The 16,028-nt window shown below is 46.9% G+C and overlaps 1 protein-coding gene across 1 annotated transcript in view; it reads left to right on the top strand.

Annotated features, from left to right (window-relative positions):
• The window catches only part of slc22a18 (solute carrier family 22 member 18), a 136,544-nt gene that overhangs the window by 49,559 nt on the left and 70,957 nt on the right, over positions 1-16,028 (top strand). The gene's annotated exons all lie outside the window — the stretch shown is intronic.

Genomic DNA, 16,028 nt, shown 5'->3' with positions numbered 1-16,028 from the left:
TGAAGCTGATCGAGTGTGGTCAATGCTTCAATGCTGGGGATGTTGGCCTGGTCAAGGACACTAATGTTGGTGTGTCTGTCCTCCCAGGGGATTTGTAAGTGTCTATTGGCAGGTTATTCAACTGGGAGTGAAATTTTAAAAAGACTTGCATTTATATAGCGCCTTTCACAACCTCAGACGTTCCAAAGCGCTTTACAGACAATGATGTCTTTTTTGAGGTATAGTCACTGTTGTAATGTGGGAAACATGACAGCCAATTTATGCACAGCAAGCTCCCACAAACAGCAATGTGATAATGACCAGATCATCTGTTTTAGTGATGTTGATTGCGGGGTAAATATTGGCCAGGACACCGGGGATAACTCTCCTGTTCTTCTTCGAAATAGTGCCATGGGATCTTTCACATCCACTTGAGAGAGCAGACGGGGCCTCGGTTTAACGTCTCATCCAAAAGACGGCACCTCCGACAATGCAGCACTCCCTCAGCACTACACTGGAGTGTCAGCCTAGATTTATGTGCTCTAGTCCCTGGAGTGGGACTTGAACCCACAACCTTCTAACTGAGAGGCGAGGGTGCTGCCCACTGAGCCACGGCTGACACTTTAAATAGTAGTCAGAAGAGGCACAGCACCCAATCCTATCCTTGCCTGATGTGCATACACATGTTTCCAGCCGTGTGCAGAGGTGACCCAACATTGTGTGACAAACTGTGTGATAACCCCAATCACAGCCACATTGATCCAGTTCGTACTTTGTGTCCACACAATTGACCTTCCCAGTAAGGTTGAGCTCACACTGTGTGACCAACAAAGCTCATTTTTAAATCTAGCGTTCAGTTTATAAAAGTCCTGCCCAGGCTAACAAATGTACAGCTCCTTTAAGTTAAACTGGCTTCTCAATGAATCTGATCTACACTATAATGAGAGCTCTTACACCTAAAACAATTCTAACTTGTGTTCACCTGAGAGTTTGCTGTGTCACGCACTTCTAACATATTAAAAAATTTAATTTTGTCAACCCCATAGTAGACCTAAACATATCAGATGTAATCTCTCGCTCAGAAATGATATTGCGTGATTTCCTGTGAGGTTTTGACTCCTACCTTTCCTAACTGCGTGCCTATAAGGGACCATATTGCATGGTCTGTATCTAATGCAGGGAGCACAAAATGTTTATGGTACTGAGAAGGGTCCGGTTTAAGATGAAAATGCTGTCAATATTGAATACATAATGGTTCACTTCTATTGTGACATTCATTACGTCCCTGCTTTAGTGATGTCCATTACCTTGATCATTAACCTCAATATCTCTATTACCAGTGCATTTTTCTGTGGGATAGAATGGTTTTCTGTGATGAATACTTTAATTTTAGAGAATTTTCCTTTCAATATCGGGTGATAATGAACTTGTTTGTGCTTTCTAGGATATGAATAAAGCTATCCTCCAGGGGCCTGGCCAGTATCTTGTTTTTATTCTGCAATCCATCCGTGGAACAGCAGAGGGCAGCAAAGTGCTAGCAATAGGTCTAAGGAACACAGGCTCTTCTGTGTGCTGGTCTGTACTCTGGGATGAGAAGGTCAGAGTGCGTTTGATTTACCTGCCTTTGTTCTGGGATCAGCAAGGCTCTGCCATGCATCCGTGGCACAAGGTACAAACAGAAAGATTTGAGGTTCATGACTTCACTCTTCTTTGTGCTATTCTGCTGTACAGTGATGTTATTATATAAATCAGAGGCTGAAGAAATCTTAGCTTGAGGTGATTAAAGAAAGACTTGCATTTATATAACGCCTTTCACAACGTCAAGATGTCCCAAATCACTTTAATGAAGTATTTTTGAAGTGTAGTCGCTGTTGTAATGTAGGAAACACGGCAGCCAATTTGCACACAGCAAGCTCCCACAAACAGCAATGTGATAATGACCAGATAATCTGTTTTCGATTTTGATTCAGGGATAAATATTGATCAGGACACCGGCCATAACTCCCCTGCTCTTCTTTGAAATAGTGCCATGGAATCCTTTACGTCCACCTGAGACCGGGCCTCGATTAACGTCTCATCCATAAGGTGCACCTCCCAATGCTGCACTGGGAGTATCAGACTAGATTTTTGTGCTCGAGGTCTGGGACTTGAGCCCAGAACCTGCTGACTCAGAGGTGAGAGCACTACCCACTGAGCCACGGCTAAACTCATTAAAGCTATCTGCGCGTAGGAGTATGTAAACCCTGCCTGACTGTAATTCCCCCAGGAGTTGTTGGTGCTTGTTTTAAAGGATAAAATGTGAACAGCTGTCTGCTTTCTGCAGGCTCTGAGGTGGGTCCCAGACAAGAAACACACTCACTGTTTGTACTATAAATAATAAGTAGTCTTGAACCAACTGAGTCAGTGTTCGACAATCTGAGCTTTCACCTACTTGCTGACGGAAAATCTTCCCTGAGGGCTAACTCTTGGGGACAGCTTCAAGAGCGCAATTTGCTCACCGATGCCTCATTCCATTAATGTGTGAGCCTAGATAAGGTGTTCTGACCGGGGAATGTATCAAAGTCGAGTTCAAACCTATTCCCACTCGTACATCTTCCAAGCCAGAGTGACATGTTACTCCCATCTGTTGCCAAGCTGAGGCGACACAGACCGAGGATGGCACCCGCGATCTCCTGCTTTGTTTCACAGTACTGCACTGGAGTGTTACACGAAGCTCTGCCCTAACCAGTGCCTCAATTGGCAAAGCGTAGGGAGAGCAAGCCCATGCTGGTACCAGTCAAATGTCTGCAAGGGTGTCTCAGTGTCCAACTGCAGCATCATCACCAAACAAATTCCAGTGAGCAAGCAGGCGAACACTTGCGCGATGATGAGTTGGTAAAGGCAGTGAGTACTCGAGCCACAAAGACCAGCGGCTCGTGGGCTTGCTTTCTAGTCTGTACTGAGTTTGGTGTTGGATCCAGGTGATGATTGGGTCACCACAATCGGCCTTGACACCCTTGATTTAGGTAGGGGGAAATCGGCCAGGGCCCTTGCTCCCAACCACTGCCCAGTGACCTGTGTTGAAAAGTGCCCATGTGACTGTAAGCTGACGATAGGATTGGGCTCAGCTGTGAATAGCTGGCTGACACTCGGGTAAAATTTACATGGTAGTTCCCCAAGCTCTCGCCGTTGGTACGACAGAAGCCCGGGACAAATGGCATAGAAGGCCCTTTATGCTATTTCTCAGGGTTCCGCTGAAATTCCTGGCGACGCTGTCTAGGCTGGCACTCGAAGAATGGCCACTTGGGTTGATGCCTGTGAATCATTATCCCAGCGAAAGTCGGCACCTTCAGAACAGAGGGGAGCAAAGAATAAGCAAAGAGCCAACGAAAGTGACCCATCCAGAAATAGCACAGAGTGCGTTACCTAAATGCGACCGGGATGGTAGCAGGTTTCGTGCTGGGATTTGTTTTGGTGAGATGTGTGTCCATGTCTGGCGTGTAGCGCAAAATATTTTCTGTTAATAAGCTAATGTATGAGTGGTGTCTAAATATGTACTTGTGGGTTCCTGCTAACCCAGCCACTGGTGGTGACAACTCACTCAGCATGAAGTACTCACTCGCTGCAGGTCGCAGTGTGGGGCTGAACAACCTGTAGGAGTAGACCCCACTTTCAAATTCCCCAAAATATTCTTACTAATCTGATCTGATAATCCACACGCAGTGGACTCTTGAATGGACAGCAATTGTCAGAAAGAAATCGTAGAGGTGGGTACAACCGCCTGATTCTATGCAGCTGTTCTAAGTAATCGCACATTACAACTTACTGGCTGACCCCCCACCAGCCAGAAGGACGAGGAGCTCAACAAGCTGCTGGATGGTGTTCCCATTGCCCGGTGCAGCATCCAGCAACCAGGCCCTGAGCCTGCCCAGGAAATCTGGCTCTAACCCAGCCGCTAACGTCAACCAGCAGGAAGGGCTTGGCTCACGGCAGCTGCAGAGATTCTGGAGAGTCCAGGGGGGACTGAAAACGGCAGGGCTGCCTGATCCAAGGCACAAACCATGAAAGGAGAGAAGAGCTTTTTAAATCGGTAAATACAGTTAACGACTATTTTTGAACTCCCAAAATAGTCGGCGCGCTTAATATATTGTAATTGGCTCCTATGGTAATGGCAAATGGTTCGTGCTGTTGTCCGGCTGGCTGCCTGTAGGTGCAAACGGTGTAAGTGTTGGGGACTGTACCTGGAATAATCCTTTGGTCGTCCCTGTAGCCTTTTGAGGGTGAATATTGCACTTCCTAAGTGCACCCGTTGATCTTATACAGCCACAAAGCACTCGAGATTTGTAGTCCAGCTTAGTACTTCTCTGTTTCAGCAGCACCTCCCAGCACCAACAAACATTACCACCAAGAAACACAAAGCCAGCCACATCAGGGGAACACCAGCACTGTAAGTTCCCCTCCAAGTCACACGCCATCCTGATTTGGACAAATACCACCATTCCTTCATTGATGCTGGGATAAATTCCTGGGAATTCCCGACCTAACACCGTTCTGAGAGCACCATCACCACAAGGATTGTAATGGTTCAGAAGGCCCACAATCATCAGGGAACAAAAGGGAGGGAGTTCCCAGTCCGGCACTAGTCTAAGCTACCTTTTTGTTAATGTTGTTATATCATATTTGCCTCCCAACTCACCAATTCTATTGATACTTTGTGCATTAACAATATACAACTTGCCTCTTTCCTCCCCGCCCCCCCCCCCCCCCCACCTTCACTGGTTGGCAATCTTACTCAGTTTACTGCAACCTTCTTCTGATCTGTTTTATCATACCCCTTGTCCCCTTTGTTGTCTTTTCTGCTTCTTTATCTCATTTATCCTTTCCCCCTGCCATATTAGTTTAAACCCTCCTGAACAGCATTAGTCAGTCTTACTGCAAACACACAGATCCCAGTCTTGTTCAGGTGGTGACTGTCCAACCTGTACAGCCCACTTTCGCTTCAGAACTGGGCCCAATGTCCCAGGAATTTAAACCCATCCCTTCTACACCAAGTATCCAGCCACTAATTTAACTCCTGTATCTTACTATTCCTACATGGATGAGAATGTGGCACTGGGAGTTCTCCTGAGATTACTCCCCTTGAGATCCTGCTTCTTTAATCTATCTCCTAATTGCTGAAACTCCTTTTCAAGAATCTAAATGTTATTTCTTCCTATGTCGTTATTTCTAACTCGATCCAAAAATTATTTGTACCTCTTCATGATATCCCTTACCCTTGTACCTGGAAAGCAACTTGTCATTCGGGACCCTTGGTTACAACTGCAAAAGCACCTGTTTATTCCATTGACTACAGAATCCTTTATTACTGCTGCGTTTCTACACTTCACCCCCCCTCCCCCCTCCCACTTTGGCAACCACTCCATATTGCTGAGGTGTTGCCCATGGTTCCCCTCCTCCAAGTTGTTGTCATTGTCACTGGTATTTACTACTTTACCAATTTAGAATATCTCTGCACTGCCTCCCATCTATTCCTCTGACCTAAATGGTTGGTCACTCACTTCCCTTCCTCGTTATCTACCAGGGACATCGCCTGGAATGTGCATTCCAGGAACCCTTCAGCCACCCGGATGTGACAGAAAACGTGAGCTCGAGTGCAAGGGGTAGGACACTTGCTGCATGTCTGGTCATTACACACACACACAAAGCATTCCATATTGCACAGGCATTGCACATCATGGGCCTTAAGCTTTCTCCCCATTCTAAACTCAGTTGTTTACTCTAAGAGATTAATCAAATCTAAAGCAACTAAATGATTTAACCCCTGAAATATAATTCCTAATAATTCAATCCTGTTAAGTGTGTATGGATTAAGCCATTAAGAATAGCAGGAAGTGAAATGTAATGGAACAGTTAAGATGACAACGCTGTAAGCGCAATCTAACAAGTGAAAATCTGGACTCTCCATGGGTTCAGTGGGTAAATGGTGTGATCCTTGGCCGTATGGATGATCCCCAGGCTCCGGGGACGAACCTCCGCTGGAATGTTGGTTGGGATGCTGCGATTATCCTTAGCATCCAAGTTAGGGAGCAGGGTCCTGTTCCTGATAACTATCCAGCGACCACAGCTGTAAAGATGTGTGTGTGTTATGGGCATGATTGGGCTTGCCTGTGATGTCCCCATGAAGTAGCCTGCCAGTGTCCACTAGCTAGGCTTACCTGTGAAGATTGGGCATTTTGATGAGATACTGGAATATGCTGGTGTCAATGAAATCATATACCAGGAAGAAGCAACCTTTCAGGAGGGGAGGAAATTGGAAATAAAAAAAACATGCTGGTTCCATTTGAAAAGTAGGCCTGACACAGAGCATCAAAGGGGCTGTTGTAAAACGATCCCAGCACAGAACCACTGCATGATTTCAGCACGTTTTACCCTCTTCTCAATCTTCCTCGCCGCCATGCTCTACCTCACAATCAACAAGCTCCCCGCTGGAGTGGAACTAAACTACAGAACCAGTGGGAAGCTGTTTAACCTACGCCGCCTCCAGGCCAAGTTCAAGATCACCCCAACCTCTGTCGTAGAGCTGCAGTATACAGATGACGCCTGCGTCTGCGCACATTCTGAAATTGAACTCCAGGATATAGTCAATGTATTCACCGAGGCATATGAAAGCATAGGCCTTACACTTAACATCCATAAGACAAAGGTCCTCCACCAGCCTGTCCCCGCCGCACAGCACTGCCCCCCAGTCATCAAGATTCATGGCGCGGCTCTCGACAACGTGGACCATTTCCCATATCTTGGGAGCCTCTTATCAACAAAGGCAGACATTGATGCGGAGATTCAACATCGCCTCCAGTGCAGCCTTCGGCCGTCTGAGGAAAAGAATGTTTGAAGACTAGGCCCTCAAATCTACCACCAAGTTCATGGTCTACAGGGCTGTAGTAATACCCGCCCTCCTGTATGGATCTCAGGCATGGACGATGTATAGAAGGCACCTCAAGTCGCTGGAGATATATCACCAACGATGTCTCCGCAAGATCCTGCAAATCCCCTGGGAGGACAGGCGCACCAACATCAGTGTCCTCGACCAGGCCAACATCCCCAGTATTGAAGTACTGATCACACTCGATCAGCTTCGCTGGGCAGGCCACATAGTTCATACGAGACTCCCTAAGCAAATGCTTTATGCGGAGCTCCTTCATGGTAAACGAGCCAAAGGTGGGCAGCGGAAATGTTACAAGGACATGGAAACATAGAAAATAGGTGCAGGAGTAGGCCATTCGGCCCTTCGAGCCTGCACCGCCATTCAATAAGATCATGGCTGATCATTACCTCAGTACCCCTTTCCTGCTTTCTCTCCATACCCCTTGATCCCTTTAGCCATAAGGGCAATATCTAACTCCCTCTTGAATATATCCAATGAACTGGCATCAACAACTCTCTGCGGTAGGGAATTCCACAGGTTAACAACTCTGAGTGAAGAAGTTTCTCCTCATCTCAGTCCTAAATGGCCTACCCCTTATCCTAAGACTGTGTCCCCTGGTTCTGGACTTTCCCAACATCAGGAACAATCTACCCGCATCTAACCTGTCCCATCCCGTCAGAATCTTGTATGTTTCTATGAGATCCCCTCTCATTCTTCTAAACTCCAATGTATAAAGGCCCAGTTGATCCAGTCTCTCCTCATATGTCAGTCCAGCCATCCCGGAAATCAGTCTGGTGAACCTTCACTGCACCCCCTCAATAGCAAGAACGTCCTTCCTCAGATTAGGAGACCAAAACTGAACACAATATACACCCTCAAAGCCTCCCTGGTAAAGTGCGACATCACCACTGACACCTGGGAGACCCTGGCCGAAGACCGCCCGAGGTGGAGAAAGTGCATCCGGGAGGGCGTTGAGCTCTTCGATTCTCAACACAAAGAGCGTGAAGAGGTCAAGCGCAGGCAGTGGAAGGAGCGCGCGGCAAACCAGCCCCACCCACCCCTTCCCTTGACGAATTTCTGCCCCACCTGTAACAGGGTCTGTGGCTCTCGTATTGGACTGTTCAGCCATCAAAGAACTCACTTTGGGAGTGGAAGCAAGTCTTCCTCGATTCCGAGGGACTGCTATGATGATGATGACAATTGCACCCTCTGTCCTTCTGCAGCAACAGGCATTTTGTTAGTACAAGGTTGCCTTTAAACACTAATCTGATCTGCTTGGACAAGTCCCATCGTGCCCTCCGATTTCCTTCCTTATGTTGGCTTCAGTCCCCTGTTGATATTTCCATGGTGACATTATCTCAAAATATTTTCCTTCATACTAGATCGTGCCTCAGGTAATAATGGGAAATCAAAGATGTTGTGGGAGGTCCAGACCCTGACCCTGTAGAAAACAGCTTGGTTATCTGCAATGCACTGAATATTTAGAGATGGGAATGTAAGGAAACAAGAATGTGAAATATCCACACCTGGGGCCAATGTTCCCTCTAAATGTTATTTGTTGTGTGCGGCCTGTAATGCGTGGTGCCTTTAAATTTGCTGCGTGGCTGCGCTGTATATTCAAGGGAACGACTTGTGAGCAGTCTATGCGGGAACTCCCAGCAGGGGCAGGTGGGGGTGGGGCGGGGTGGGGGAGTAAAATAAGCATCACACCTGTTGGATGGAAAGGAAAAATTGGCCTGGGTTCCCCCTCCTCAATGCTATCCGGTGACTCCAACTGGAAAGTGTGCATGTATGGACATCCATTGAGGACTGAGGCCGGCTTGGCTGTCGTGGCTATCACAGTCAAATCATCGGCCAACATTGAGTGCCTGGGCTCCTGGGAAGAATGGCATTAGATGAGGTACCGGAGGGTGGCTGGTATGCATAGAACTGTACCTACCCCAGGAGGAGTTGGAAGTACCAAAAAACCAAACCAGGGCACCACTCAAATCTTGTTCCCACTGCCTGCAGATCCAGACCCTGTGAGGCCGAAAATCACACCCACCAGAAACAGGTCACACCGACCGTTTTTCTTGTGTTTTTGCAGCCCATCTTGCGAAATTCAGCACTTTGTCTTTTTTTTCAACAATTGTACATCCCTGTCTGGAGTAAAATTAAAACGGGGAAGGTGGCTCAACCGTGGCTAACAAGGGAAATTAAGGATAGTGTTAAATCCAAGGAAGAGGCATATAAATTAGCCAGAAAAAGCAGCAAACCGGAGGACTGGGAAAAATTTAGAATTCAGCAGATGAGGACAAAGGGTTTAATTAGGAGGGGGAAATAGAGTATGAGAGGAAGCTTGCCGGAAACGTAAAAACTGACTGCAAAAGCTTCTATAGATATGTGAAGAGAAAAAGATTAGTGAAGACAAACGTAGGTCCCTTGCAGTCGGATTAGGGTGAATTTATAATGGGGAACAAAGAAATGGCAGACCAATTGAACAAGTACTTCGGTTCTGTCTTCACAAAGGAAGACACAAATAACCTTCCGGATGTACTAGGGGACCGAGGGTCTAGTGAGCAGGAGGAACTGAAGGATATCCTTATTAGGCAGGAAATTCTGTTAGGGAAATTGACGGGATTGAAGGTTGATAAATCCCCAGGGGCTGATAGTCTACATCCCAGAGTACTTAAGGAAGTGGCCCTAGAAATAGTGGATGCATTTGGTGATCATTTTCCAGCAGTCTATCAACTCAGGATCAGTTCCTATGAACTGGAGGGTAGCTAATGTAACACCACTTTTTAAAAAAGGAGGGAGAGAGAAAACAGGTAATTATAGACCGGTTAGCCTGACATCAGTAGTGGGGAAAATGTTGGAATCAATCATTAAGGATGAAATAGCAGCGCATTTGGAAAGCAGTGATAGGATTAGTCCAAGTCAGCATGGATTTATGAAAGGGAAATCATGCTTGACAAATCTTCTGGAATTTTTTGAGGATGCAACTAGTAGTGTGGACAAGGGAGAACCAGTGGATGTGGTGTATTTGGACTTTCAAAAGGCTTTTGACAAGGTCCCACACAAGAGATTGGTGTGAAAAATTAAAGCACATGGTATTGGGGGTAATATACTGACGTGGATAGAGAACTGGTTGGCAGACAGGAAGCAGAGTCGGGATAAACGGGTCCTTTTCAGAATGGCAGGCAGTAACTAGTGGAGTGTCGCAGGGCTCAGTGCTGGGACCCCAGCTCTTTACAATATATATTAATGATTTAGATGATGGAATTGAGTGTAATATCTCCAAGTTTGCTGATGACACTAAACTGGGTGGCGGTGTGAGCTGTGAGGAGGATGCTAAGAAGCTGCAGGGTGACTTGGACAGGTTAGGTGAGTGGGCAAATACATGGCAGATGCAGTATAATGTGGATAAATGTGAGGTTATCCACTTTGGGGGCAAAAACACGAAGGCAGAATATTATCTGAATGGCGGCAGATTAGGAAAAGGGGAGGTGCAATGAGACCTGGGGGTCATGGTTCATCAGTCACTGAAAGTTGGCATGCAGGTACAGCAGGTGGTGAAGAAGACAAATAGTATTTTGGCCTTCATAGCTAGGGGATTTGAATACAGGAGCAGGGAGGTCTTACTGCAGTTGTACAGGGCCTTAGTGAGGCCTCACCTGGAATATTGTGTTCAGTTTTGGTCTCCTAATCTGAGGAAGGATGTTCTTGCTATTGAGGGAGTGCAGCGAAGGTTCACCAGACTGATTCCCGGGATGGCTGGACTGTCATATGAGGAGAGACTGGATCAACTGGGCCTTTATTCACTGGAGTTTAGAAGGATGAGAGGGGATCTCATAGAAACGTATAAGATTCTGACGGGACTGGACAGGTTAGATGCGGGAAGAATGTTCCCGATGTTGGGGAAGTCCAGAACCAGGGGACAGTCTTAGGATAAGTCATTTAGGACTGAGATGAGGAGAAACCTCTTCACTCAGAGAGTTGTTAACCTGTGGAATTCCCTGCCGCAGAGAGTTGTTGAGGCCAGTTCATTGGATATATTCAAGAGGGAGTTAGATATGGCCCTTACAGTTAAAGGGATCAAGGGGTATGGAGAGAAAGCAGGAAAGGGATACTGAGGGAATGATTAGCCATGGTCTTATTGAATGGCAGTGCAGGCTCGAAGGGCCGAATGGCCCACTCCTGCACCTATTTTCTATGTTTTAGTGGGGGCGGAAGTGGGGGCGGGGGGAGTGTCCGCCGCTGTCAGTCATCAGCGCCGGGCTGGTGACATCATCGCGCTGGCGTATCAACACATCTCGTCCCTTCAGTTAAAGGCGAGGGCCGCTGCGAGCTCTGCAGCGTTTTAAGTTCGGTCCACTGGGCCACCAGGGAGGGTTTGGGCTGGGCCAGCGGGCTGGCACCCAAGAGGGGGGAGCTGTGTGCCAGGCTGCCCGTTGGCGGCCCGGCCAAACCCGGGGGCATAATTGTTGGACTGACTTGGCAGTCGGCCGACAAAAAAAATAAAATGGAGGCCGCGGCAATGCGCCCTCCCGTTGAAATCCGGCCACGCCACCATTTTAAACACACTGCAAACAGCGCACCGACAGAAAACATTGTCGTGGGCACCGAGCGGCGGGCAGAAGATTTTCGAAGGTGAATTTTGCTAATGGTGCGGGAGATCAGCAGTGCGCGCTTTGATGACGCATTTAGGAGGGGTCGGCAGCAGCGGGGCGGAAGTGGGGATCGGTGAAAAACCACCAAGGAGAATTTCACGAGCGGTGACCATTCGATACCACCCCGCGGCTGCTGCTTTCCGGCGGTAACAGGCCTTATCGGGCGGCTGAATTTCTGCCCTGTACCTCTACCCCGGGTGAATGTTTAAACTCTGCTGCATTACACCATCTTGGCTGACTCTCTTCCCTTCACACCATTCTGTTTCAGCTGAGAACTTCTGTCTTGATCACTGAATAGTAATTCAAAATTTGAACTTGCAAGCACGGTTTTGAAAAGGAGCTCAATGGGGCTTCATATGCGATACACGGGGTATTAGACTGTCCATAGTGAGTTGCATGCAGGGTGATTGTTATAAAAACAGAAAATGCTGGAAACACTCAGTAGGTCAGACAGCATGTGGAGAGAATCAAACAGAGACAGGACTAAAAATTGGTTATAGCCAGTTGGACTGGACGCTAGCTTTATTCCTTTTTAGCGTTCCGAGAGGGGAGGGCAGTGAAAGCTCTCAGGGAAGTGTTCCACAATCCGCTTTGGGCGCTGAAGGCCCATCGCGGGGCGAGAGCGATTCTTAACTTAAAGGTCTAAGAAACCGGCATCCTAGGGCCTAAAGAGGAGGTGAGGTCGATCATGTGAAACCTGCAAAAAAATGGAATGGAGGCGACCAACAGCCTTCCGCAGATAAGAGAGGTAAGTACATTGTTAAAAATGTGACTCTCAACACTTGCCTCGTCCTTCCCTGCGATATTGCCCCGGGATCCTCTGCTTCCCCGTCGGTGGTAGCGCCAAGCGTTACAGCAGGCCAAAGCAGTCAATTTCAGAAACTCGTCGCAAAGGGGGTGTTGCACAGTCTTGACGTCACCAAGTAGCAATGCTAAATGACAGCAGCGCTGCTAAAGCACCAATGAAGTTCGCGGCAGGCTGTCGTAGCACAGCGCTCGGGCAGTAGGTGCTTAGCGGCAACGAATTTTTAGGGAGGCATTTATTTGCACTAGCAACTGTTCTGATTGGCTTTCCATGATCACATGACCTGATTGCTGATTGGTCCCGTTGGAGGATAAGACAAATCCAGCAGTTTCACTGGAATGTGTAATTGGAACTGCCCATCCCAAGTTCTGAGTGACTTTGCAAAGTGTAATTCGAGCCATTCTGACTACCGACTCCAGACAGAATAGAGCTCAGCCAAAGTTCCTGAGCACCCCCGCAGCCCAAGTTCCTGTCCCATCACAGCCCAAGTTCCTGTCCCCCTCAGCCCAAGTTTGTTGCTGTTCAAAAGCTAACAGCGAGGCCCCTTGTGGAAGAGTGACCATATTATGGTAGAATTCATCATTAAGATGGAGAGTGATCCAGTTAATTCAGAGATTGGGGTCATGAACTTAACTAAAGGTAACTTCGATGCTATGAGACATAAATTGGCTTGGTGAGACTTGCGAATGATACTTAAAGGGTTGACGGCGGATAGGCAATGGCAAACACTTGAAAATCACATGGATGAACTTCAACAATTGTACGTCCTTGTCCGGCATAAAAATAAAATGAGGAAGGTGGTTCAACCGTGGCTAACAAGGGAAACTAGGGATAGTGTTAAATCCAAGGAAGAGGCATATCAATTGGCCAGAAAAAACAGCACACCTGAGGACTGGGAGAAATTTAGAATTCAACAGAGGAGGACAAAGGGTTTAATTAGGAGGAAGAAAAGAGAGTATGAGAGAACACTTGCAGAGAACATAGAAACTGACTGCAAAAGCTTCTATAGATATGTGAAGAGAAAAAGATTGGTGAAGACAAACATAGGTCCCTTGCAGTCAGAATCAGGTGAATTCACAATGGGGAACAAAGAAATGGCAGACCAATTGAACAAATACTTTGGTTCTGTCTTCACTAAGGTAGACACGAATAACCTCCCGAAAATACTAGGAGACCGAGGGTCAAGTGAGAAGGAGGAACTGAAGGAAATTTTTATTAGTCAGGAAATTGTGTGAGGGAAATTGATGGGATTGAAGGCCGATAAATCCCCAGGGCCTGATAGTCTACATCCCAGAGTACTTAAGGAAGTGGCCCTAAAAATAGTGGATGCATTGGTGGTCATTTTCCAACATTCTATCGACTCTGGATCAGTTCCTATGGTTTGGAGGGTAGCTAATGTAACCCCATTTTTAAAAAAAGCAGTGAGAGAGAAAACAGGTAGTTATATACCATTTAGCCTGACATCATTACTGGGGAAATGTTGGAATCAATTATTAAAGATGTAATAGCAGCACGTTTGGAAAGCAGTGACAGGATCGGTCCAAGTCAGCAAGGATTTATCAAAAGGAAATCATGCTTGACAAATCTTATAGAATTTTTTGAGGATGTAACTGGTAGAGTGGACAAGGGAGAACCAGTGGATGTGGTGTATTTGGACTTTCAAAAGGCTTTTGACAAGGGCCCACACGAGATTAGTGTGCAAAATTAAGGCACATGGTATTGGGGGTAATGTATTGACGTGGATAGAGAACTGGTTGGCAGACAGGAAGCAAAGAGTAGGAATAAACGGGTCAGTTTCAGAATGGCAGGCAGTGACTAGTGGGGTGCGACAGGGCTCCGTGCTGGGACCCCAGCTATTTACAATATACATTAATGATTTGGATGAAGGAATTGAATGTAATATCTCCAAGTTTGCAGATGACACTAAACTGGGTGGCAGTGTGAGCTGTGAGGAGGATGCTAAGAGGGTGCAGGGTGACTTGGACAGGTTAGGTGAGTGGGCAATCGCATGGCAGATGCAGTATAATGTCGATAAATGTGAGGTTATCCACTTTGGTGGCAAAAACACGAAGGCAGAATATTATCTGAATGGTGACAGATTAGGAAAAGGGGAGGTGCAATGAGACCTGGGTGTCATGGTACATCACTCTTTGAAAGTTGGCATGCAGGTACAACAGGCGGTGAAGGCAAATGGCATGTTGGCCTTAATAGCTAGGGGATTTGAGTATAGGAGCAGGGAGGTCTTACTGCAGTTGTGAGGGCCTTGTTGAGGCTATACCTTGAATATTGTGTACAGTTTTGGTCTCCTAATCTGAGGAAGGACATTCTTGCTATTGAGGGAGTGCAGCGAAGGTTCACCAGACTGATTCCCGGGATGGCAGGACTGACATATGAGGAGAGACTGGATTAACTAGGTTTATATTCACTGGAATTTAGAAGAATGAGAGGGGACCTCATAGAAACATATGAAATTCTGACGAGATTGGACAGGTTAGATGCAGGAAGAATGTTCCCGATGATTGGGAAGTCCAGAACCAGGGGTCACAGTCTAAGGATAAGGGGTAAGCCATTTAGGACCGAGATGAGGAGAAACTTCTTCACTCAGAGAATTGTGAACCTGTGGAATTCTCTATCACAAAAAGTTGTTGAGGCCAGTTCACTAGATATATTCAAAAGGAAGTTAGATATGGTCCCTGCAGCTAAAGGGATCAAGGGGTATGGAGAGAAAGCAGGAATGGGGTACTGAAGTTGCATGATCAGCCATGAATTTATTGAATGGTGGTGCAGGCTCGAAGAGCCGAATGGCCTACTCCTGCACCTATTTTCTATGTTTCTAACCCAAAAGCCCTAGTAGCTGCCAATAGTCACTGACCCAAATAATGCAGGATGAATCAAACACATCTATTAGGAAATAATAGAAACATAGAAAATAGGTGGAGGGGTGGGCCATTCGGCCCTTTGAGCCTGCACCACCATTCAATAAGATCATGGCTGATCATTCACCTCAGTATCTCTTTCCTGCTTTCCGCCATACTCCTTGATCACTTTAGCCGTAAGGGCCATATCTAACTCCCTCTTGAATACATCCAATGAGCTGGCAACAACAAGTCTCTGCGGTAGAGAATTCCACAGGCTAACAACTCTCTGAGTGAAGAAGTTTCTCCTCATCTCAGTCCTATATGACTTACCCCTTATCCTTAGACTGTGTCCCCTGGTTCTGACCCATCATCGGGAACATTCTTCCTGCATCTAACCTGTCCAGTCCCATCAGAATTTTATACGTTTCAATGAGATCCCCTCTCATCCTTCTAAACTCCAATGCATACAGGCCCAGTCGATCCAGTCTCTCCTCATATGTCAGTCCTGCCATCCCGGGAATCGTTCTGGTGAACCTTCGCTGCACTCCCTCAATAACGTCCTTCCTCAGATTAGGAGACCAAAACTGAACACAATATTCCAGGTGAGGCCTCACCAAGGCCCTGTACAACTACAGTGAGACTTCCCTGCTCCTGTGCTCAAATCCCCTTGCTATGAAGGCCAACATACCATTTGCCGCTTTCACCGCCTGCTGTACCTGCATGCCAACTTTCAATGACTGATGTACCATGACACCCAGGTCTCGTTGCACCTCCCCTTTTCCTACTCTGCCGCCATTCAGATAATATTCTGCCTTCGTGTTTTTGCCACTAAA

The sequence above is a fragment of the Pristiophorus japonicus genome, chromosome 14 (assembly GCF_044704955.1).
Source record: "Pristiophorus japonicus isolate sPriJap1 chromosome 14, sPriJap1.hap1, whole genome shotgun sequence".
Classification (NCBI taxonomy): Eukaryota; Metazoa; Chordata; class Chondrichthyes; family Pristiophoridae; genus Pristiophorus; species Pristiophorus japonicus.
The sequence above is the reverse complement of the archived record's forward strand: the minus strand, read 5'-3'. Positions and strand labels throughout refer to the sequence as shown.